The sequence below is a fragment of the Rissa tridactyla genome, chromosome 8, assembly GCF_028500815.1.
Source record: "Rissa tridactyla isolate bRisTri1 chromosome 8, bRisTri1.patW.cur.20221130, whole genome shotgun sequence".
Lineage (NCBI taxonomy): Eukaryota > Metazoa > Chordata > Aves > Charadriiformes > Laridae > Rissa > Rissa tridactyla.
In genome coordinates this window covers 25,983,833-26,009,646 of record NC_071473.1, presented here as the reverse complement: position 1 = coordinate 26,009,646, position 25,814 = coordinate 25,983,833, and the positions used below count along the sequence as shown (strand labels likewise).

Sequence of the window (25,814 nt, the reverse complement as noted above, 5' to 3'; positions counted from 1 at the left end):
CCCTATTGTGCTGCTGAGATACCACTCTTTGTTAAGATCTTCTGTCCTTTGTAGATTAACCTACTCTTGACAGTTTTGAGAAGATAGTTTCATGGAAAATTTGCCAATTCACAGCTCTCATCTTTCCAGACCAGGTACAAACTTTTAAAAAAACCCTGCAATCTCCAGTGCAGGATGGAGCACTGAAGCTGAAAATGGCACAAATATACATACCTCGTGGGTCAATCCAGCGTTACTTAATACTAGGTCCCTGAAACTCAGGCAAAAAGCGGCATACTTCTGCTGAATTCCTCAGTACAGCGATAGCAGGTTAACATCTGGCTTCCTCATTAGGCTAGAAATAATAGCCTGTTGGCTTCACTCGCAGAGTCTAGGGAGGAGCCAGAAAAAGCTGTGGAGAACTGCTTTCTGAACTGTGGCTCCGGGTAGGATGAGGGCAAAATGGTACTCAGCTGCAATGGCATTTTCTTGGACCAGAGGTGAAACTCCTGGCAGAGGCAGACCTGACTGCCCAGTGCAGGATTTTGCTGAATTACTTTGTCTTTTTATTATACATTATTAGCACTTTTGATAGCATTCTGCTTGGAAAAAACCAGCCTATAGCAACAGTGAATGCACAGCTTCCTTGATCATTCATCTTTCCACCGCTTTATAGGCCTTTTCCGGGTTTAAGGTGACCTTGAACTTATGAAGGAAAATAAAGGATTGGAGTTAAATGTGTTATAAATGATTGACCTACTTGGATGGCAGCTGGTAACTTCTGGATGACAGACTTTAATAAGTAGAGATAACTTGGAACACCAACGTTTTCAGCATAATGGAAGGGGAAATAAGGGGATTGTCCTGCAGTCAAAGGAACTGCATGGCACAAACAGGAAAAAAGAACAATTATTGCAGCATTAAGCTGATAAGACCAGTATTTTAGAACGATGTGGTAAGTTCAAGAGCAACTCGCTCTTTGCTCTGCTCAGTCAGGTGGAGTGGACATAACGTAAGAGGCCAGGCAGAATCACAGCAGTCTGTGTTGGCAGAGGAAGCCTCATTTGGGGAAAGAAAGAAAAAGGAACAGAGATGTCAAAGAAGAGCTGATTAGATGAAACGTTTCTTCTGTCTGGATATGAGGACACTTTGAAGACAAGCTTAGCCTGAAGAATGGTAAAAAAAACCTAATTCTTTTCATGCACTCATGCTGCAAAAGATAATGGAGTTGCTTCAGGTCAAAATTAGAGCTGACTGAGACTTTAAACAAAGAGCCCTTAAAAATGCATTTAAATTTTTTTTTTTTTTAAGGGGTAATAAAGCTGGCAGTGTAAAATATTTCCTGGATCCAATGGAGACACTGAATGAAGGTTTGTACTTGTTACATATATGGGGACCTGCAGTTCAAATATTTGGTCTGAACTGGCCTCACCTATCCCACCTGACCTAATTGCTGCGCTATCAGATGATTCATGATGAATTAGGGGTTCTTCCACTTATTTTTCTTCAAAAGGTTTTGAAGGCAATTTTTTTTCTACTCAGGAACTTAAACCACACTTATGAAACCTCAAAATAACTTCGTGGGAGAGAAAATTGATTTGCTACTCAGCGTAGACACTTGGTTAATCAAAGGATGTTCAGGCCTCAAGACCACTGTGTAATTTCCTCTGTCATCATTCAATATTGTTTGGGCTTTTTTGGACTTCAAACAGTTTTGTCTTTTACTTTCTTTTATTCCACATCATCTTCCACAGTATTTCTTATGCCTGCAACAATATTTTTGGGATGGAAACTGTCACTGCTCAAAAACTCTATCCTGCATGACAAACAGGCAAAAAGACTGCCCAAACCATGACAAAGACTTAAAGATATTCTGAAACTATAGTAATGGGGAAAGACTTAAGTTTAAGATGCTTCCCCATCTGGCATTTCTTTTTGAAGATCTATCCCTTACACCAGAAATACTCACATGGGTGACCTTGTACTACATCGTGGTAGTTTGAGGCAGTTGTTTCTTCGTCTTAGAAATCTTTCCAACAGCAAATCTTTTTACAAAAACAAATACAATTTTCATTATGTACTACTTTGAGCATTTATCTGATAATTATTCAATCAATTCACAAACCGAGGGAAACACTACTATGCCTATTGCCTATTACAACTATTGCTATTATGCCTTTAATGTTTATTTTTTTTTAGTTATGCAGCATTTTTATGAGTATTTTTAGCAGCCACTCACTGTGCTTTTTTTCTTTCAATGTTTTTCCTCTTAATTCAGAAATACACACCTGTTGAATAGTATACTAGATAAAGCTGACATGTTTTAAAAACCAATACAGGCAAATAATATATATAATTATAATATATGTTTAGTCTGCAGAAACAAGACTACACATCTGCCATATGCTTCTTTGAAGCTCAAAACATTTTAATTACTGCATTTTTAACAGGTCAGTAAACGTTTAAAGAACTGTAACAAGTATACTGCAAACAATGGAGTATGAAAACACACAGAAACAACGACTTGCAGTTCCAAATATTTCCATATCATCTTTCATTCACATTCCTTAAGATATTTGGGAACTACAGTTTTCTTGATAGCAACCTATGTCTCAGGTGAGACGTAGTGAACTCTGCATCAAACTGCCTTCCTGTAGAGGTTCAAAAGAGGATTTTGTTTACTGCCAGCATAACCTCTGTTGAGTATCTGAAAGCCGAACTGTTTTTCCTGCTTCATACATCACCTTCAAGAGTAAAAAATGTAGAGCTCATAGTGCAAAATGGTATTGTTACTAAAATTAACAGGAAAAAATCTGTTGTTCTTCGATTTTGTGCTGCCAGAGGCAGGACAGCGTGCGTTGTCAGTAAGACCATCAGGTGCTATACAGTTTATAATGTGAAAAATTCACAAGGAAAAGATAGAACATAGCTGCAAAAAGATCAGTTTTGGATTTCAGTTCTTAAGCATACTCTATATTATAAGGAAGGCTGCATATAAAAATATTTAAAATTGGTTTTTGTAAACATACACTGCGACTCAATAATAACTACATAAGTTTGCTTTACAAGAAATATCATAATCAATCTCTGGTACACAAAGCTATTTCTATCAGCTACGGGATTGCATTTCTTCATAAAGATAACACAAGGTGCTAGCGATTTGGTTCCACCAGGTGAAGAACCTTGCATTCACTTCCCTGGGTCTAGGGAAGGGCACCTTGTACATTTGAGTTTTCAAAATTCATAATCACTTGCATCCTTCTCCTAATAATTTATAATGATAGTTGTATACCACTAAGTGGAAATGCCAACACTTAATTTAATTTAAAAAAACAACTTGTGCCTGAAAACACTTAGACATTTCTATAGTTAGAAAAAATGTTTTCAGGTATGTGTAGCTTTCAGTTGGATTGACTACCTCAATATGAGAGAGATATCGAGATGCTGGAGCGAGTGCAGAGGAGGGCAACAAAGCTGGTGAAGGGCCTGGAGAATAAATCTTATGAGGAGCGACTGAAGGAGCTGGGACTGTTTACTTTGAGGAAGAGGAGGCTGAGGGGAGACCTCATCACTCTCTACAACTACTTGAAAGGACACTGTAGAGAGGCTGGTGCTGTCTCTTCTCACAGGTAATTAGCGATCGAACAAGAGGGAATGGCTTCAAGCTGCAGCAGGGTAGGTTTAGGCTGGACATTAGGAAAAAATTCTTCACAGAAAGAGTGGTTAGACACTGGAATAGGCTGGTGGTGGTGGAGTCACCATCCCTGAATGTGTTTAAGACTCGTTTAGATGTGGTGTTAAGGGATATGGTGTAAGGGAGAACTTTGTAGAGTGGAGTTGATGGTTGGACTCGATGATCCCAAGGGTCTTTTCCAACCTCAATGATTCTATGATTCTATGATTCTACTCCTGCACTTTACATGAAGCATGTACTTAATACTATGTGGGATTGGTGTCAAGTACTATACAATCCAAGATACAGCCAAATGTTGTTCGTAACTATAGATTTAGAGGACAATGTACATGCATAACAGCTCTCCCAGTAAGCACCTGTGTATTCCTTTCAGCTTCCTACTTCTCCACAGTTTTACCTTTTTTTATTTTTCCATTATTAACAGTTGCCAGTTTTAATGGTTGGTTGGGCTGGAATACAATATTAGCCATGACAAGTGTATCTGGCACATTATCATCATCATTATTATTATTTATTATTAAGATAACTATTAATATGAAAACTTTACTGTTCTGAACTGATGTTTCCTTTCAGCTATTCATTTGTTGAAATACAGTTGTACAAATCAAATCCTCAAACTGAACAGAATACCTATGCCTAGAAAATAGCCGTCAGTGCTTACACGGTAGCTTGTATTTTCACGTATCTTTTAGCTGTCTGCCACTGTCCTGCCTATTTGTCTGCAGTCACCTTGCTCGTGCTCCCCACCCATGGCTTACTTCTGCCTTCACAGCCAGGGTACCTCAGCAAAGTGACCTGAGGATCAGGATCCCTTCCTCCAGACCTGCCCCTGACCTCCAGCACAGGACTTTCTAGGTCGACATCTGATGATTTGGTGAGATTCTGGTAAGGACTATTTGCAGTGAATATCCATTCGATAATGTTCATCCTTCTATTAAATCAGTTGTTGATGAAGCTGCTGAACTGGTAGCCTAGGTGAAGAGTGTTTCAAAAGTTGTCAATAATTTTTAAAAAAAAAATATCTTCTGTGCATGTAGAGATTGGGAGCTACAGAGATATTTACTCTCCCACGCTATCTCCATTTGTCTTAAACTTTGGGTTGGAAAGGCCATGAGAACAGCTTAACCTCTCCTTTTTGTTTCTTCTCTGTCCCAGTGAAGGTTTTAGGAGTGGATTTCTTCTCAGAGGCAGCTGGAGCACACATCCAGCTTTACAACAGGTATCAGTGCTGGGGAGGTGAATGCCACCGCAACCTGTTCCTAAACCAACTCATCTGCTTAATCAGACTGCAAGATACACTTTCCTTTGGTGGGAAGGCATTTCATTATTTTCTGATGGCTGCGCATCCGAGGGGATGAAGGCTTTAAATAACGTGATCCCTTTGCCTAATTGTTCACGATACGTGCCACTTGGCACAGCTGTTACTTCTTGGCCCCAGCTGTGGGGGAGATGGCTTTCTGGTGCAGCTGCGAGCATATCGCGCTTTTGTGCAAGGGACCAAACGTTAAGGAAAAATATTTCAAGGCTCAAGGCCTTAAGCTGGCAGAAGCGATGTACATCATTCAGGTAAACTGCTTAATGCCTACGGGGAGGATGTTGGCTGCAATGTACTTACCCCGGTCCTTGCCAGCAAATTATAACAGTGACTGTGATAGCAAAGGAAAAAGCAGCAGAAGCTGTTGTACTCCAGCTGCTGGAAATGTTGAGCTTTTGTTTAGGCTTTATAGGACTAATTCTCCTATTGTTTACTTACCCATCAGCTTAGAATGTGATTCAAAATTATTGAGGTATGTCTGCCACATCATAACAAAAAGAGAAATGAACCTCCTCTTTCAGATACAGGTTGCTGGGTCATATAATAAGTATTTAATGGGGTTTTATTTAAGAAATACCTCTCGCAGTTTAGCCATCTTCTCCAGCAGAACTGTTCAAGAGTAGAGCATTTGCTGAGAAATAGGTCAGACAAAACAAATGCAATTAGAGAAGGAGAAATACATGCTTCTGAACTCTTTCCTGTGCAATCCTTATTACAATTTTTTTTCTGGTTTTATTAATTTCTCGATCTCTTATTCAATTTTTACTTTAATTAAATAATGAATGGAAACACGTCCTATTTAGAAGGACATCATACTTCAAAACCAGAAGATGACAGGTAAATCTCTGGCTATTTCTTCACTGATATGGCAAGAAGTAAATTCGTGTATTTTTAGAAGTTTTTAAGGTAATTTTGTATTCTGTGCACCCATAGACATACCTGAATTAGTCTGCTCAATAAGGCATAATTCTGTGCTTCCCTAAACACCAGGATTTCATCGAGGTTAAGCAAAACTTCCACAAGTTTGGGGCTTTTTTTTCATGTTAGTCCAGGCTTTCTCCTCAGCTGCTGCAGCAGTGTCTAGTCTGCGAGTTCCGTTCCTGCCAGTTTCCCAGAAATGTGGATTTCTGCATTGTCTCAGAGGGAACTTCTTATGCTCAAAGAGACTGTCAGCAAAACCCCATCTTTAGTGAGCAAGGCCTAATTCTTTTTCTCCTGCTTCTTCCAATACTCTAGTTAGAATGACAGCTTTTTCCAAAACAGCCTTAAGTGTTCCATATCCATGTGGAAGTCTGACTTCCCTGCCCCAAAGCCTAAACCAACATTCATTCTCTATAGTATCCACCATTCTTGTGAGAATCCTCATAATTTTTCTCATATTGAGCTTTTGTTTCTCTCTAAAGGCATCTTCTCAGATGTGAAAAAAAAAAAAAAGCAGCAGCAAAAATCCCATAAAGAACTGATAATGTTTCATCATTGTCAGGAAATAGGCACTGGAGGATGTCTTTGTAAAGGCCGAGGTTGCAGACAGAATACATTTCCTGCTTCTGGAGTACACAAGCTACATAGAATCAAGAGCCACTTCACTCTGTGATTACTGATGACACCCTACTAATTAAATTTCACACAGGTGAGACAAGACGTGTCTGTAGAGGACAGCTACTGCAGAGAACTTTGCTAACTGCACCATCGCAAGCCACAGAAAACAGCTTATTAAAAGGCATTATTTGATTTAATAGAAGCCCTTATGACTTACCTCCTTCTTCCCTCCATGGAAGGTTACGTGCAATGGTTGGTCACATTTCTGGTATTACCTCAGGGACACTGAAAGTCCTAATATATGCATTATATAAGGGAAAGTTAGGAATGGGACTGCACCTATCTAGCTCCCCAGTGCTTTTCCGCTGAGGACAGAAGTGCAAGGCATTTCTCCTGAAGGCACCCACAGGTTTTCCATGACCTGGGACTGTTAAACTATTGGGAAGAAGAATGGAGAAACAGACTGAAGACATTAAGAAGTTAATTATTTCACAATATACTTGTCAGCATTCTGACAGGCATTTGTCAGGGTTATAAAAAAAACGTTCTGCAGGTAAAAGCCCTCATATCCTGAAGTTTGAGCAGTTCTTCCAGTTTTGTAATTACCATGTCTATCTTTGTGGAAAGTGAATGTAAGTAATAAACAGTTTCACATTTACGAAGTAGATATTTGAAGTTTGAGAATTGGGCAGCAACACCTGCAATTGCTTGGTCATAATCAACAACCAGTTTGTTCTTCTAGGCTGGAAGTTCAGGATTTGGTGGTTCTTCTAGTCTTAAATGTCTTCTCCAGTTTGTAGTTCCCTAAGGATTTTAACACCCCCTTTCCCCCAAATATATTTAGCACATTTATGCTAATTTATTCAATCACTTGTAATTCCTTCAGATATATGCAATTTTTCCTTAAAAAAACCTCAGACGTTTGCTTTCTTTTATAATATCCAAGTGCTGGGCTTATTTATAATTATTGCCTCAGAGTTTAATTTGTTTATTATTACTTCCCAAGACACCATGGGCTGTATCAAATAACAAAAGTATGTTTGTTTTGTCATTGTTATTTAAATTTATTTCAAGAGATTTTTACCACCAAACTGAAAAGGGAAAATCTTCAGGACATTCCCCTTATTGTCATCCAGTCCCATCAGTGCCTTATGATACTAAATAAAGCAAGATACCAATTCACATTAACATATTAATACTAACAATTAAATTTGATTATAAGTAACTCTTCTGTTATAATAAATTTATTTTTAGACTGGATTTTTTTCCGAAGGTGTACATCTTTATCTGGTGATTTGTGTACTTATATGTGGCAGGACAAACCAGCTTTCAGAATATATCAAAAATAGAAGCTACAGCAATTTGTGCAGGCTAAAATGGGCTTTTTGCATACATTCCTGTGACAATTTCAAAAGAAAGCCAAAGCGAGCCTACGAAATGCTAGGGCAGATTTTCAGTACTAGCATCTGGTGAATGCTGGATGCTAAAAAAAGAGACTGAAGTGGCGCAGGATTTATTTCTTTTAAGAGTAAACTATCTGTCTTTCTACCAGCATTTTATATGCCAGATCTTGCCTTAAAGTTTCCTGCTGGAATACTGAAAGTTGTCCCAAGAGAAATATTAATGTTTTCCCATTTAATTCTAAACAATGCCATTAGCATCTAGCGGCATTTGTCACTTTGAAGCAGCTGGCTTGCCTGAGACTGGACCTGCAAGACCTCCGCTTCCTTGGTTCGCTGCTCCTTCATCTGAAAGATGTTTTGAGCTGTAGCTGTGAGATATTTTTTTTTTCTGAAGATATTTCCTGCTACACATGCAACACAGATCTGAATAATGGGCAACTTTAGGCTTCTGTTCTCACTAATGCTTTTGTCTGCCTGAGAACCTGATATTACAATTATTTTTTTTTTCTGTCAGGGTTTCATTATCCTTTTTGTTGTTGTTTTTTCCCCACAATAATATTTTTCAGTATATCTCCTCACATCGAATGGTTATAGAACATCTAGAAAATTATTTCACAACTATCAGCCATTGGGCAAATCTAATACTTAAATTAGGAGTAAAAACTGTTTTCTTGATGCTGGCACTTCAAATGTGTTGATACTCAGGAGACACAGAGGATTCAGGAGGCACTGATTTTAATAGGTCCCCAAATCAACAAGTTCCTTTGGCGTGTATGTGCCTTTAAGAACCTCAGACCAATTAGATTATTCTCGGCGTTGAAGTTTGTCAATAGCGGAGAGAACTATGTCAGTCTGATTGTCCAGTACCTTCTACAGCATCCCAAAATGGGTCTATCTCAGTGATGATGTGCCTTGTTACTACCCAGCAAATCCAGAACAAAAGTCTTGTTGGGCTATTGAGGACGAGTAGGACGTATGAACTACGTATACAAAGGGCAGGACATACGTATCCAACATTTGCAAGGTTAGTTATCTTAAAACAGTATTCATATTTTATTTATTTATTTTATTTTTTATAAGATGAGAGGGGGAGAGCATAAGAATGTACAAAGTGCTGTTTTTACCTCCTGCAGAAAAGTTATACTGCTGAAGAAAATAAACATTTGGATACAGTTTCGCAGACTTTGTAAGGCTGTCATACTTCCATTGAAACATGATTTGTGGTATTGATTTTTTTTAACCTTGCAGAAGATCGCCTACAGAAATAGATGTAATTTTTTTGAATAAACTACACCAATTATCTGGTTGCCCACAGCTGACGAGTTATTTATTTTTCCTCAGTGCAGCATGAGGGCCAATATAATATAAAACTGACTGGGACTATAATCAAAGGATATTTCTGCAAATCACTCAATGACAATCTGGGGCAATTTTCAATTACTCTCAGGACAGATTTTTCCAATTGACTAGACAGAAAGTGGCAAGAAAGATTTAAGAAATGCCTTGTAAGTGCTGATCTGAGAACTTAGTACCAAATATCATCAATCTGTAACCTTCTGAGACCAGAAGATTTACAAAACAGTCTATTGAATTTACATAAGCATTCAGTTATATAATTATATATATGACGGTTCAGTATCTGGGGATTTTTAGTATTAAAGGGAATAGCTATAGACTCACACTTTGACTGTCTGCAATTATCAAATGCTTCATTAGATTAATGACTGTCTGAACGCTGACGCACTTTCTTTTCTGAAGATACTCACTAAGGTGTTTCGCTGGATTACCAGTAGTAACTTCTATATTTACACAGGTTTGATTTGAAAAGAACTGAACTGATAGCTTTGGCATAGCAAAAACTAAAACATAACTAACGGCCTAATAAATATCTTCCAAAAACCTTCCTAAAACTGGATATAGGTACGCTACAATTGGATACATATTTTTCAAGTTTTTTAATGGTCTTCATATATTTTTAAGTTTGCAAGAACTGAATGGCAGCATATGTAAAATTAAGTTGCAGCATTAGAAATACTGTTATATTTGTATTACAGCAGTGCTAAGAAAGCTGCAGCAGAAACAAAGCCTCGTCACAGCTCCCAGTCTGGTGTCTTGGACTTTGCCACCCTAGTAGACAGAACAGGGAGGAAAGGTGGAAAGAAAAATTACTCATTAGAGAGATGAGACATAGGGATGACACTGTCTGATAAAGGACCACCAACTTTTGGGGATCTTGTTAGAAACCAAAGACATCCCAAACCAATGCTGGCTCCATCGTGCCTCCAGCTTGGCTGCAGCGTATTGCGGCTGCCCTCCAGACCATTTGCCCCTCAACTCTTTTCCCTGATGGCTCACGTGAATGAGGCTGCGTGTGCGACTGCCAAGCACGGGCGCTGCACCGGTACCTTAACCCTTACGGTGTGGTGTATGGTTTGGTTGTGCACCACTGACTGCTGCACCCCTCCTCGCTAACACGTCTTCTGTTAAAATATTCGCACTCAAGTCCCCGCCCAGAAAACCCAGACTGGGAATTGTCAACCTAAATGTCAGAAAAAAAAATTTCTTCCATAAAATTCTCTGTATTTCTGAAGATGATAAGCAGTGCAGGATTTAAGCAACACAGAGCTTGTAATCTCAGAGAGGTTACACCAAGTCCTTCCTCCAACCTCCAGGACGGCTGTTTAAAGGAAGGTCTGCCATGTACAGAATTAGCAATTCATTTCTTTTAGGTACTAGGACTTTGCTTTAAATATGCATATACCGGCAAAGTTCAGCATCTGAGATCCTATAATGTCAGAGCTCATCCCTATTAGCACGTTTGCTTGGGAGAGAGGAAGAGAAAATAGTTTTAAAATTTAAACAGGAGCGTATCTCAGTACTCAAGTAAATTGTTCTTTTTTTTTTTTCATTTCTTTTGGGAGCAGCCCTAGTACAGTCAGATTATTGCGAGTATCTTCTTTAGAGAAAGCATTTTAATAAGAAAGCTGTAGTTTGCTCCTACGGCCGAATCCAAAAATAATTAATAAGTATGTATTAAGATTCTGCACACATAGGCATTTAGCTCAGTGCAGTGAAGCAAACAAGTGAACAACTGACAGCACACCGATATGGAGACCAGATTTCCTGTAGCCATCTTCTTCCTACAGTGACAGTTATCCTGGATGATTCATACGCTTACCAAAACACCAAACATGAACATTTTGATACGTAATGTGCTATATCTACCTTAATTTCTGTGCTGAAATGCTAATTAAACTGGTAATTGTCGTTCATATCTCTTGCTATTATATTTGTATTCAAAATTGCAATAGATGTAATCTGTGTGTATTTTTTTTTCAATTCAAGTAGTTCAAAATTAATTTGAAGCCGTACAACAGCAATCATACTTTAATTAGTGAGATAATCAATTAATAAGCTTGTAACTAATGGTTCTCATGTTGTAGATGGAGATTATTTCAACTGGGATGAAGTGCAATCTTTGTATTAAAAAAATTAAAACACAAAAAAGCTAATCTGTCCTACAGCCAGGAGATGAAGATACATCTGTTTGTTTAAAAGGTATCACTGTGCTGTGACTGTGATTCATGTGGCTATAACCACAAGACTTCCATTAAAATAACAGCTTTCCGTGGCCAAAACAGCATGACATTCTTCAAGTGTTCACACTTACTCCCTTCAGTTAATACACCTAAAGTGATTCCATAAAGCCATTAAAGCAAATATAATAAATGAGTTCAAGACAGCTGGTTATTTGTACATGGAATTAATTGAAGGATGCAGAGAAGAATTAAGGGGGAGGCTGAGATTAATAAACCTTAAAGTACAGGCTTCTTCTGCCAAATGGCCTTTTCCCCTGTAACTGTAAACAAATTTGGGTTTTGAACAATTTTAGACCTCAGTGTCCTACATTAGCAATGGCATCAGGTTCCTCGCAGAGCTGCTTGCATTCCTTTCCAGCCAGAATATCCATGAGACAAACCTGAGAATTTGTGATCCACAGAATGAACTAGGGAAGATAATTTTTCTTTGCCAACTGGATGGGCTACTTGCAGGAATACCTTTGCAGTCCTTTTGTCGTGGTAGCTTCAGCATCAAATTGAGACTACCATGAGGTGTCCCACTGCCGGCAGGTGTATTCAGATGGACTGTGCATCTCTTCCTTACAATAAATTTCTGCAGCATGTGCTGAACAACCAGTAACATGGAATAAGACCTATTCCCCAGACTGGTGCACAAGGGAATTACAATTCTCCACTCTCATTAGACTGCAGTTGCTGCGTTATGATGAGCTACATGGAGCTGACAAAACCTACAGGACAAAGTTTTAAAACCTTCATTATAACCTTATACCACAAGCAGATTATAAAAAGGTGTACCGTACGAAGAATTAACACAGCTAATCCTGTGCTTTAATAGCAACTACATGTTTTAACATGGTCTGATTAGAAACGTGTTGGGATGATTTTCCTGTGTTGGGTGTCTTGAGTGGTTGGGGGTTTTTTTTTGACAATAGGTCAATTAGGTCATTAATAAAAAAATTATCTCACATGAAAACACTATGTGGTAATAAACAAGAAAAAATTAAGCGACTTTTTGAATCATAATTCTGTACTACCATTAACAGTGTTAGTCTGGATTTGCCCTTTTGAAGGGCAAATTCCATTAAAATTTCATTGCGGTGTTGAATAAATAAAGCAAAAAAAAAAAATGCAAATTCAAACCATATTAGCGCTGATTCATCTAGCTCAATCTCAATGTGTCCCGCATTTATTTTATTTAATATTATTAACATGAGGATGTTTGACTGAACATCAACTGAAAAGGTAATGACTTAACATTTGGAGTGTCACAATTAATTAAAAAATAATCCTATAATTTCTTGACTTTCTGTAAACATAGTTTTCTTCTTCGGGCTCCAACAAAAGACCATCAAAGGCCATCGGAAATTTTTCCACAATTTCTTAAGCACTGGCTCAGATTCCGCTGCTGTGATTGGGGAATCAAATAATCCATTACGTATAAGACTAGTAAATGCTTATACCCCTCTATCTCTAGCAACTAACAGCAAAATTCCAGTTTCGTCACAATAAATCTTCCAGTAATATTTGTTCTCCAGCAAGAACACCATCAGTTATGCTTATAAATAGTAATAAAGTGTATGATGAGAGTTTGTGCAAAACTCCTCAGTGGAATCCTGGCTGTCAATGGCATTGTTCAGAAAAAAGCTAAGAAACAATCAGGGTGTTTTATAGAACACAGTAGTTGAAACAGCAGGAGCCTCCACAAAATATACGGCTGCCTGACAATGCACGAATCTTATCTGAGCCTTCTCCATGAAGAGCGATAGACAGATGCAAGATCTGGCCCCCAGCTGCTGAAGGAATATGGATTTGTGCATCTGAAAGAAAGAGCAGGCACCCTCTTGGGAGTACGAGAGGAAGTAAATGAGCTCCAGGAGCATCACTGGAGCAGAAAAATAAATAAAAGCCAAGTAAAGGAAACTTTTTTCTTCTTTTTCTTTTCTTTTCTTTCCTTTTTTTTTTTTTTTAAGCACTCATGAAAAAGAGACTTTTGGCAAAAGAAATTTCCTGAAACAGGATTCTGAACATTCTTGATAACACAAATTGTTTCTCAATTTTGGAGGTCAAGCCAAGGCAAAATTCAGTAGTGAGGACTAAGCTTTGGATGAATTCCACAGTACAAGGGATCCAGCGTCACTCCCAGCCCCAAAGAGTTTGAAGGCTAAACAGACAAGAGAGGGCGTGAATAGATTGAAGAGGCAGAAGGCACAGGAGGATGAAATTCCTTGCTCGGTGACAGTATTAAGTGTCAAACCTAGCTGTTGTGTGCTCCCTTTCAGCATTTTCTCTGCCTGGCCACAAAGCTTTCTCTTTCAAATGAATGGGTTTTTTTTCCAAGAAAATGAAGTCAGAAGACACATATAAAATATTTTAGGGAATATGAGCAGACATTCCCGACAAGTTCTGGATGTAATTGATTTCATTGTAATTTTATCTTTATGAAGGGATTTACTGCTGTTAATGCAAAATACTTAGTTTGTCCAAAGGATACACTTTTTCCAACTAAATAGATTGTCTAATCCCTAGTAGTATAATAAAATAACAGCAATTAAAACCAGAATATATTCACAGTGTAACACTATGGCCAATGCCATATCCTGTGTTAACCCCCTTGGGAGGAAACTGTCACTTATTGTTGCATCTGTCAAACAGAATGCTCAAAGTTTAGAAAGAGTTTTCATCATTTATGTTTCCCCTGAACTGTATCAGATAGAGCTTTTAATCAAAACTGGCATTTTAGCCTACTGGAAGTGACAGCTGGGATGCCAACAGAATAATATCTGGCAGTGTATTTGTGATATAGGCTACAGTGTATCATAGCTGATTCTACATTATGGTTGCTGATTTACATATTTTCAAAGAAATCTGAATATGATTCCCACAACACTTTTACCTCAGTCCTTCTCCAAAATTTTGCTACAGCCATTCTATTGTGAATCGCTTCCGTTCTCAGCCTGCAAATATTTTCACACTTGCTTAGTGCTTCCTTAGCAGTTTCACAGTAATAGGCAAAATCATGTGTGTACGAGCGATCAACGTGAGCGTATCTTTCCTGATTATCAAAATATTGTTTTTTAAAAAAAAATATTTGGGAAACTCCTGAGATAATTTGTTTTATAACCAGAAAATTGTAATATTTATATTCATACTTCCTGCATTATTCTGGGAAGCTTGGAATGACCAATTGACATACAGTCTATAAAGCCTTTTTTACAAACCTTAGCAAATAACTAACTGCATATTGTTGTTGAGAATGCAGTTATTTATTTGAAAAGTTCTTTCAAGGTAATTAAATTGACAAGTCTCCGCATTCTCCCAGATCCATGACTTTATTTTTAACTTACTGCTGTGCCTGTGCCCCCTGCAATTTCAGGGAGAGCTGGTAGAGAGTGAAATCAGGAAAACTGTGTCTCAGAAGCATCTCCTTCCCATGCCCACAGACCTACATGCATGTGCATACACATATACATATGCTGTATTTCGAAAAACCTCAGCTAGCACTACTCGCCAGTTGTTTTCAAGATAAATTTTAGTTCTACCAGAAAAGACAAAATACAGCCAATCCTTTTAGGGTCTGCCAGGCAGCATACATTAGTTCATATGCCCTACCATCCCTATTCCTGTTGTCCCCAGAATACCTTGTAATTTACAACAAATTACCGTCATCTGGAGATTCTGCCAATCACTTACCTCCAGATCTTCATTTGCACAGTCACGGCCTGCATCACTAGCATGGAAGGGGAATCAAAGTCCCTGCAGCAATGCAAGTTTGGTTATATTTGTATTTTCCAAAATACTTCCTCCCTAAAAAATAAAAATATTTTCCTAAAGAAATATTCTAAAGAAAAATGGACAGTATATTTTAAAAATGAGAAAGTCTACATGGCTCATAGAAGCAGCTCTAAAAAACCGGTTAAGATATTAACTAAGGCCGGGTTCTTTAGGATATGTAGCATATGTTGCTGCATAGCTGCTTACACTCGAAATAGTAAAATATTTTAAGATCTTGCAGAACTCGTTGCTCCAGCGCTTAAAACATTTTAATCATGGTTTTTCATCTACTCTCTAATCTTTTAACACATAAAAATATTTCATGTAGCATTTAAAGTTTATGTTCACTTTTTCTCATTTCCAACATCTAGTGTTTCAGTAGAATCGTAGAATAGTTTGGGTTGGTAGGGACCTTTAACGGTCATCTAGTCCAACCCGCTGCAATGAACAGGGACATCTTCAAACACCTCAGGTTCCTCAGAGCCTTGTCCAACCTGAATGTGTCCAGGGATGGGGCATCTACCAGCACACTGGCCAACCAGTTCCAGTGCTTCGTCACCCTCATCCTAAAAAAGTCTCCCTTATGTCTAGTCTGAAACACTTATTTAGCATATGTGAACTTTAGTAGATCATCTGACGCACCAGAAAAATAGAGGTCAAAATGTGTAACTTTTAATTCAGAAAAATTCACCAAAGTGACTGGAAAGAAAGGAACTATGATGTTTTCTTCTCAAACGCTTTTGTCCTTCCTTTTGTTTATTCAAAGCAAGCCGGCATCAAGTATTCCCAACACCAACTGACATTTCATATTTTTAACTTAATTCAGCTTTACTGCTTTCCCATCCATTCTTCTCTGACAGCGAAAATATACAACTTGCCGTTATAAATACTTTATGATGACCCTATCTCCCATACTCTTCATTCTAATCATAGCTATGCCACTTACCATTCATGTCAGTTTAGATATATAGAAGAACCGTAAAAGTAAAACCTTCTCTCCCTGCTCTCTTTGAATTATTTTTCAGAGGGCCATAAAAACAAAACTGAAATGAATTCATGTGGAATTTCAAAGCACTAACAATTGTTTTTTCCCTCCCCATAGGGGAGAGCGAGGTAAGTGCAACGATGTCTTCGAATTTCTGATTGAAAAGTAAGCAGCTTCCATGTCCACTTTTTAACACTGCAATTTCGCTAGCCCAAAGAGGCACACGTATGTCAGCTTTCTGTTCCTGGAGGCTCTTCAAACAAGCAAAACAGGTAGGAGAGGGCAATGTTTTTCTCCATACTGCTTTAGAGGGCAGCTGAGGAAACAGTCGCTGAAGATGTGCAACCGCGAAGGCACTTTGTTGTACCTGCAGCAGACCAGAGTGAAGTCTCTCCACTCGCCCTCTAAATAGAGCTCAAAAATCCTACTGCAGCTTGAGCAGGGGCACTTGGACCAGATGACTTCCAGAGGTCACTTCCAACCTCAGCCATTCTGTGAAAAGGGCAAAAGGGAAGGAACGGGAGGGACCAAAGTGGTTTGGGGAGGAGCAACCACTGGAAAATAGAGAGAAGCAGGGCACGAAAGGGGAGGTTTGCTTGTAAGCAGGACCCTGGCCTTACCAAGGCTGCACCTGCTCACTGTAGTCAGCCTGTATTCTTATTAAACTCTAGCTATTTTATCTTGAGTGTCTTCTGTTATCTGCGTGCAAGTGGTATGCTAGTGGCCCCCGTGCCAGACTAGCTGTGGGGTAGGCAAAGTGGTCTGGACCGCAGGTGTGAAGGGACTTAAAGCACAGGAGATACTAGCGAAAGAACCTTTTGCCTGAGCACAAGTCCTTATTTTTGCTGCATATGGTTTCTGTGGGTTCTTGTAAAGGTACTGTCCTCCTGCTTCTGTTAATCCATTTGTGTCCAGACTTGTCCATACCATGTCTGTATATACATATCGGGAGGTTGTGTTTAGCCTGCACAGCCCTGGAAGCAGCTGCCTCTTGCCTCTATGGGGCAGGAAGGGCCGAAACCCCCAAAGCCCTTCAGCCCACTGGGTTTTGCTGCCCTTAATCATCCTTACAACTTCTGCTCCTCCTTGAGGTAAATCATTTATTTGCACGTCTGTTCTAACCTGAAGAACAGACCACAGTTGCTCTGCACAGTCCTGTATGTGCAGTCACTCCAACCTTCTCCAGTCAGATTAATCTGTGTAGATAAAATAAAAACACATTATCCTTTTGCAGACCATTTGTAACCAAGTGTCCTCGGCTTGGTTACAGTATCTGTTTAAGTTTCAGTCTTTAATGTGGAATTTTTCTGCTGCAAAATTTCCATTATTTGCTGTTGATCTTTAATATAGGGAAAATAAAAACAAAGCAAACTTACCTTCACCAATTAAAAAAAGTAAAAAAAAAAACGTTTTAGGAAAGGGTTAAAGAAAAAATATGTCACTGAGGTACTGTTTTGTTTATTGTCACTTATTAACACTTATCTTTAAGGGACAATATTAGCAACCAAATACGTGGCAGAGACTCTGCTTCCCTGAAGAAATGAGAAACCTCTGATCTCACAGTCCAAGCACCAGGACTTATTTCTTGCCAAATTACTAGATTGTCCTCCCAACACTTCTAAAAAAAGCTCATCGCTGTGTATCTATTTCTAGTTATTCAGAATAATAGTACAGTGTTCAACCTTTTTTTTTTTTTTGGACTAAGTACCTTCAAAATCAGCATGTTCATAATATGAGCAAAGAATTTGTGTCTGGGTAATGCTTTTTTTAAAATATCAATTGGGGAAAAAATATTTCCTCTTAATGTTCTAGTAAACATTTACATGGTTTTAGCATATAATTCAACTTTCTCAGTCATTTACCATTAAAGCTAAAACATATTTCCTTGAGCTATTTTAGTGTAATAGATATGATTTATACCCTGACTTCACCAACCATATGGCTCCTGTCCGCGCTTCCCTGTGGCGTTTCTTACTGTACCTCTTGCTGAAGTGAAAACTGTGGCTCTCTCACGCGGTAACCTCTGTCAAACCTTCCTCCCTGCAGGAGGGATGCAAAGCCAAGGACACAAAGCCCTGCTCTGGTACTTAACCTTGGCTCAGGCCTCAGAGAAAATTGCTGAGCTGTGAGTGAGAGCTATGAAAAGCCTGCAGGAGGAGGAGAGAGGTGAAACTGCAGAGAGAGGTCAGGCAACCGAGATGGGGAGTGCAAGTAGCTCAAGGATTCAAGAAGAAAATAAGAAAATCAACAACTTGAAAAGATATTGTTTATGGGGAAAAAACAGGGAGCCTTGTAGGGGCTAGGAGCTGTTAGATTCTCAGCTCAAGTCCTCGGGGGTGTCCACATCGATGGAGCGAGTGGAGGATGGCAGCTCAGCAACACCAAGGACCTGCCCAGGAGCTGCAGAGTTGCAATATGTCCCCTCCTGACCCGTGTCTGCCTGGCCAGCAAAGAGTCTCCCAGTCTTTGTCCTGAGCAGTGAGCGTGCTCAGCCCCATAGCTCCCTAAATCCCAGGTATCTTGCATGTGTGTCGGGCAATAAACCTGTTTTGTTCTGAAGTCGCGCATATCCTGCTTGCAAAGTTTCTGTGTACCGGGTAATAGTGCCTGACCAAGCTAACCCCAAAGAGGGGTGTTAAAAAATGGCAGACTTATTTATATAAATATCAGCTGAGAATTCTTAGGGATTCAAGGGAATTCTTGGGAACAGCTTGCAGACAAAAGCTATTTGGGTTGGAGGCTGTGTAACATGGAATTATTTCTGTCGCCCAAAATATATTTATACTTTGTGTCAAGAACACGTAGACTGAATGTCTCTTAATTGAGATTTTCCTTTATCAACTTGTTTTCAGCTGCAGCTCCAGTCAAAGTAAGATTTTTTTTCCTCCAATGTTGACGTGTTGACAACACAATAAAAAGTCTATCCTAATGGAGAAACCAGTAGGTGCTTATTCTCAGTCCTTAACAAGAAAATGGTTCTTTAAGCAGTCCTACAAATTGTGTTGCTTTTTACCAAATAGCTCCTCAACAGAAGTAACGTTCTGGGCTGGGACACATTCTGGAATGCAAGCAGAGGCAGAACAAAGACACAGTTTGCAGCTGCTTTTTGTACCTCATGTCCTAAATTAATTCTCCAGATCTGGACCATACCATTCATGAGGGTCTAGAATTCTATGCTTGTATTTGCAGGTGAAGACAGACTTGTGATTGCTCTGCAGAGAGGACTTGCCAACTGTGAAGGCAAAAGCCTTGCCAAAGTAGTCATCCCAGACCTCCTGTGTCTAAGTGTATCTAAAACTTAGTGACTATCCGGTGTCTGGAGACATCTCAGGGATACTGGGACCTTTCCAGGGACACTGGAACTGGTCTGTAGGTCTGTCACAAAACCCTTAGGACTAGAGGTCAGCCACATAAAGGACAGTTACGTGAGAGATGGCCAAGCTTCACAGAAAACTGTAAGAGAGCATTAAGGGGATTTTGGCAAGTGCAGTCTAGCAAGGCCAACAGCACCTAGAGGACTACATCAGTAACACCAGGTAAGGTCATGATTGTCTTAGCAATGACACCAGAAATGCCAAATTTCTGTACAGACCTAGAAAAACAGGGAGAAAAGAGAAAAAAGTAATTAGGGAATGGGAAAGGGGATGTACAAGGGTACAATCTACTCCATTTCCATCAGCTTATCCCAAAAGCTTCCCTTACATGCTCTCCATCCTTTCTGGAAGACCAGGAGAAGTGGAAGACATTTTGACTGCTTCTGGATAGTGAAAAGTGGGGCAGGAGAGAGAAATGTCTTTGTGCTTCCTAGCCTTTCTCTGTGATAGACTGGGAGGTTCAGGAAAAGGAGTGTATGTGAGAATGGGTTAACTGGAGCAATGAATACACTAGATGGAATGAAAAAACCCCACCTTCTAACATCCCTGTCAACTAGCTGAAAAACGGGCACTTTGCTGAAGGTGCTCATAGAAGCCAGTGCGTTGCATATGCAGCTTTCAAGAACGTTACTGCTGGAAAATCTCAGCTTTTCCTGTGGTATCTGCCTATTCGTGCTGCTGCTTGACAAACTGCTAATCTGCAAGCGGCAGAGTTACAGGGCAAGCACTATGCCAACCCCAATGTTTTTGTGGCTTTTTTGAAAGGTTTGCAGTTTGGCAGGTATAGAAAATGTGGTACAGCATAATGGTTAATTTAAGAGAAGTGAATGGAAACTATAAAAATAGTATTTTATGGTGCTCTCCTGCTTTCCTGAGAAGAGGCATCGCAATTATAAAATGGGAGGCGAGGAGATTGGATTGAATGCCTTTGAAAGGAAAAAGCATTGAGAAAAACCCTTCTGAATTTGAGGGCTGTAAAACACATGCTTTTACCTTATCTAACCTAAATGTCATATCCCTTGCCCACCAATACATTCCACCATCATGCTGAGAGGGCTCCCGATGTTTTCTGTCAGTGTCTTGTGCGTTCACTGTGCTTGATACCATAATCAAGCAGAAGAAACCTTTAGCTACGTATGGATTCTAAAAATCACCCCATTTTCTCAGAGAAAATTATATATCTGATCCAAGACAAGAACTTTTATTTCACCAGGAGGAAAGGTCATCAGATGCAATTTGTTTCCTCCTTCACCTTTCCCCCCCCAAGCTCTGCTCTCTCCTGTAACATCTTTCCCTAGTTTCCACCCGCAAAAGATTACTGATGGTTTGGCCGTGCTGACCGAGAACTGGGCACTGCACATCACACCTCGCCGCCAATCTGCCAATTCCTTGAACGTCTGGAAGGGAATGGATGAAGGGAAATGGTAGATATAATTCGTCTGGACTTTCAAAAAGACTTCAGCAAAGTCCTTCACAGAAGGCTATTCTGGGAACACTAAGTAGTCCTGAGGTGAAAGGTAAAGGTCTGCCATGTATTAGATACTAGCTAAAAGAGGTAAAAAACTAAAAACAGAAAAAACCAGTCAATTTTCAGGCTGGCAAAAGGTTAACACTGAGGTTCAGTAAGTCTTGGAGAGACTTCAAGGACAACAGTTACTGAACATGTAATTTACCAACAAACCCAAATAAGCAGGAGAGATTCTAATGTAGGCGGCACTTGGTGAGTAGCCTTTTCCATACAGACTTGGACTTGGAGGTCAAGACCTCAATTTCCCTCCTTTCTGCTCCAAGGTTTATAGGCAACAGACATATCATTTCAAGCTCCCAAGTGATCTATTGTGATTTGAGCTTTTGGGAATACTTGAGGAAAGAGCAAAGACATAGCAAGTTTCCAGCCTCTTGAGCAGCAAACTTTAAATGAAGTCCAGAGGAACTCTCATCTTTTATTACACAGAATTCATTCAGCTGTACTCACAGTATATGACCCTTAAGTAAGCAAGCCCTCTAAAGCTAATATAATAGGACTTCTGAAAGAAGGAGAAATGAGAAAAAGTACCTGGGAAAAACAATACCTCTCAGCAACACACTGTAGAGAATGATCAGGGACCAGACTTGCACATGCATATTCTTAATCCTAAATTACAAACACCAATATCTCTCCCCAAAAGAGTTCTCATTCTTTGCAACACGATGACAGAAGATTTAATTTATGATCGTGGACAGTTTAGTCCAATGCAACTACATTCGAGATAGATAGGTGCAAATTAAAATGTAATTAATGAATATTATTATTTTTCTGTAATGCATTCAGTGACAAGACCATGGATAAAAGTCTTGTTGCAGAACAGTGTGTGCAGCTGCTGGAAATCCTGAAAAAATTAGTAATCCTTTTTTAGCTGCATATTCCTCAGCATGAAAACAGGGTGCTCTGTTCTGCATTCTTTTGGAGCAGTTTCAGGGCAAAGTGTTATCTATAAATACATTTGTAGATACTCTTGGAAAGAGCAGACAGAGAATAAATGAGCTGCCAAGATGGTATCATGACACTTTTCTAGAGAAATATTTTAGCCCTAAAACTGATGCCCTTAAAAAAGTCAAAGCACACTCCATCTCATGGAAAACTCTGGTTGTCATAGCCTACGTAGAGAGTATCGGAGCACCTGAGCAAGATAAGGTCAAATACCTGGGTACTGCCGGTGAGGCATGCAAGCATGAGAGAAAAATGTGTCAGATTTCAAGGTTAACATGTTGCATATTTTCTTATTATGGAAAGAAAGAAAAAACACATAATAGCATTGCAGACAGCATGGCTAATATCTCTATCCGTATGATTTTAGTAGAACAAGCGTCAGTTTTAGAAACCAATTTTTCTCTTACTGAGATGAAGGAGAGCTTTTGTACTTCATTTTAGTGTAAAGTGGTAATGTAATTCATTTTGGTGCAAATGTCAGGATCAACAGGATCAGAGAAACAGCAAGTCAAGACTTGTCTGGAAATCAATATGTGCAAATCTTACACTGAACAAATTGAACACAAAAAAAGTGAAATAGTTCTCTGGAAAATCATTAGATATCAATCTGGCATTTTTAAATGGAAAAATATTACCCAGTTGTAACCGTAACGCAAGTGGACACCTGCCTACTCCTAAACATTTTGAAAATTCAAACCCCAACCTTGTTAAACATTGTGAAAAGTCGTCTATGTTATCGAAGATGAAACTGGAAAACTGAAATATTTAGGGTCAAAACTTCACCTAATAAGTAGCATTATACTGGCATATAGCAGCTCAGGATTTGGACACAGACCAAGGCAGGGCTCTGCCAGCATCAAACAAAATTGGTCTTTTTCTCTTGAAGTACTTCCATGTTTAGATTCCCTCTGTTCCCTCTTTCCATGGATTGAGAATTTCTGAAATTTTAAGAAAAAGAAAGCTTAACAATTTGTAAAACGTAGGGAGCGCAAAACACTTTCTGCCATGGCTCTGGCAGATCCTCCCATCATGTGTCTGTGTCCCTCATGTAAGATGAGGAGAAGGCGAGTCTTTGTTGGCCTACAGTCAATCGCACTGTTTCCTGAAGCACAAGTGCCATCTCTTTGTTAAGATGCTGTTCAGATATTCTCCCAAAACTGCCAGCCTAGGTGAAGCCTTTTAGAGCAAAAACGAGTCATTGTTGTATTTTCTTCTGGACCGTTATACTGCACATCAATATCTTAGCTTTCTGGGTCAATGTAAGCTTATGGTCACTGAGGGCTTTCAGTCACATCAACACACTTTTTATGTCAGCGGTGCTCCAATGTCTCCAGATTTATTTGTTACTTTGCTTCCCATATACTGTATCTCGGACCTATGAATGTGAATAGCCCACAGCTGTATGGGCAGCGACCAGGAAGGGCCACCCGGACTGAATTCCAAATGCAGTATTTCTATATCGCCCCCGCTGGTGAAATGCTGTTAAATCTAAATAGGTGGTCCAGGCTGGGATCACTTTCATGAATTCCCCTCAGCGCCGCAGTTTGTATATCCATGCCATGGGCGCAAATGAGACAAAACCAGTTATTCTGATCTAACCTTTTTGGAAACGGAAGGGCTCTTCTCACTTTATATTTGTGCAATCAGCAATCTGAAGACCCAATTCAATTTACTCAAGCTAAACTAATACATGCCAATATCATTATCAGCGGCAATAATTTTTTGCTTTCAAAAAATTAAGGACGTCACCAATGATGTGCTACAACTTGCTTTGTGTATGCTTGTCAGTGACTTCAGATGAATGTCTAAGTACGTAATGGAAGAAAGGGTTTCATCTGATGAGCAGAAGTTACTAGTGCAGGTGAAACTTATACATTTTAACATGCCTTTTCACACACGTAACCAGTGCAAGTGAATATTCATCAGCATCAGTTCGTCTAACACCAATCACAACTCATTTTAGATTCTGAGGAACTGGTAATTTTTGCCTTTGTTATAAAGGAAGAGCAATCACATTAGAGAGATTTCTCATTCTAGTAATGAGTTTAATGTGACATTTAGGAAAGTGGTTTTGTGTCTCATGTAGCAAGGCTGTTTGTACATTTTTTTTATGGAAGCTGCACAAAGGTATACACCACAAGTAGCTAGGTCTTTACTTTTTTCTATAAGCTGTGAGTTAAATGTTAAATTACAGTAATTGTGACCTGTTTTAGTATTGCCTATGATGTACTAGGCTTCGTTTCAGAGATGGCTTTCCCTTAACTGAAGGGGAATTCTGAAGCTGTGACACTACACCATTCTAGAAGGCCACAATATATAGGGATTGCTGAGTTTCACAGTCAAAATTTCAGCCATTTACTGGAAATCAAATCAAAAATCCCTTTAGAAATATCCAGCTTGGTTCTTGGAAACTGAGTACTTACAGACTTCAGTTCTTTACTATCTTGAATCCTCTGTTTTAATCATACGGAGCGTGCTGCAGTGGTCCTCTACCTGTGGAAGATGCGTCTCTCAGTATCACTTTTCACCTGTGCATCTCACAACATTGTGGAAAAAAGGACTGTGTCATTATTTTCACTTGACATTTGGGGAGACTACGGCACGGGAGAACAAGATGATTTGCCCACCTCATGGGTAAAGCAGAGCAAGAAACAGGACCAACGTGGGATGGTTTCCCACTGTGGCCTGCCCACGTGTGCTTCAGTCCGCCGCAACTGGGGAAAGGAAGCAGTTTCCACACTGTATTCTTTGGGGCTACGAACACAAGAAAAGCTGCATCAGACATACACAGGAATGTTTACTGAGTTACTGAGACATTGCAAAGAACTAACGAATTGGAAGGAGGAGTGTCCAGAGCAGTAATCCCCAAATCCTTGTATTCCCTTTCTCCTAAAGACCAGAAAGATTTCTGTGTTGCATCAAAGAGCACTTTGGTCTCAGGGGGACTACAGACTTCACTTAATAAGGTTCAATCTCATAAAAAGAGCTGGAAACTCTGATGTGAGAAGGAGACAGGACCTACCCCCACCAAAAAAAACCCAACAACAACACACCGCAAACCGCACACGCTGTGTGCTGAACTTCTGAAGCCAAAGAATTGCCTTCTGTGCGCCAGTTTTCTAACTTCATGTAGCAGTGGTTATGTGATAGCTTTAAGATGCTATTCTGTTTTTATTCCCACTGAGTTTGCCCATGAGTAATTCCAGTTCATATATTAAAAAATAAAACAAACAAACAAAAACCCCCTAAACCAGCAAGCAATGTCTATAGAGAGTGCACTGACTCATATTTCTCTACCCAATAAGCCTTCAAGTTCATCTATCTTCCTTTGCTTCATCACAGAGATGGTCCTTAGACTGTGGTACTTTGTATTTCCTGACAACTTGAGTAGATTTTCAAGGGAGAAAGATGTTTCTAAACAGTTGATGCTCTAACATAGCCCCAGACACGCATGGCTGGTGATACTAATAATCTTCTCCTTTCATTATTCCCCTTCTGATTTTTAGTGGGAAAGTCTTGCCTTCATCACAGCAATCTTAGCTGCAGAACACCTTTAGACTGTCTGTAATTCTGGGTTGAAAATTAACTGAAAATAGAACTTTTCTCCTGGTAATTTTTTCTGTTCATAAGAAGAGTTAATTTCATTTTGGTAGGCAAAAATTGAGTTCTTCATATCTCATCTGAGATACTAGATTTTCCTATT

General features: G+C 39.3%; 1 long non-coding RNA gene across 7 annotated transcripts in view; it reads left to right on the top strand.

Annotated features, from left to right (window-relative positions):
• The window catches only part of LOC128914114 (uncharacterized), a 51,983-nt gene extending 31,553 nt beyond the window's left edge, over window positions 1–20,430 (top strand). Inside the window, exons 3-5 of one of the 7 annotated variants that reach the window (XR_008468189.1) lie at window positions 4,446–4,558; window positions 4,829–8,954; window positions 18,314–20,430. This is a non-coding gene — a long non-coding RNA (uncharacterized LOC128914114). Of the gene's footprint in view, window positions 1–1,290; window positions 1,350–4,445; window positions 4,559–4,828; window positions 10,797–11,373; window positions 12,515–18,313 lie in introns of those variants that run through there. The other 6 variants (XR_008468188.1, XR_008468190.1, XR_008468192.1 and 3 more) reach the window with 6 other exon arrangements.
• The last annotated feature ends 5,384 nt before the right edge of the window (window positions 20,431–25,814 follow it).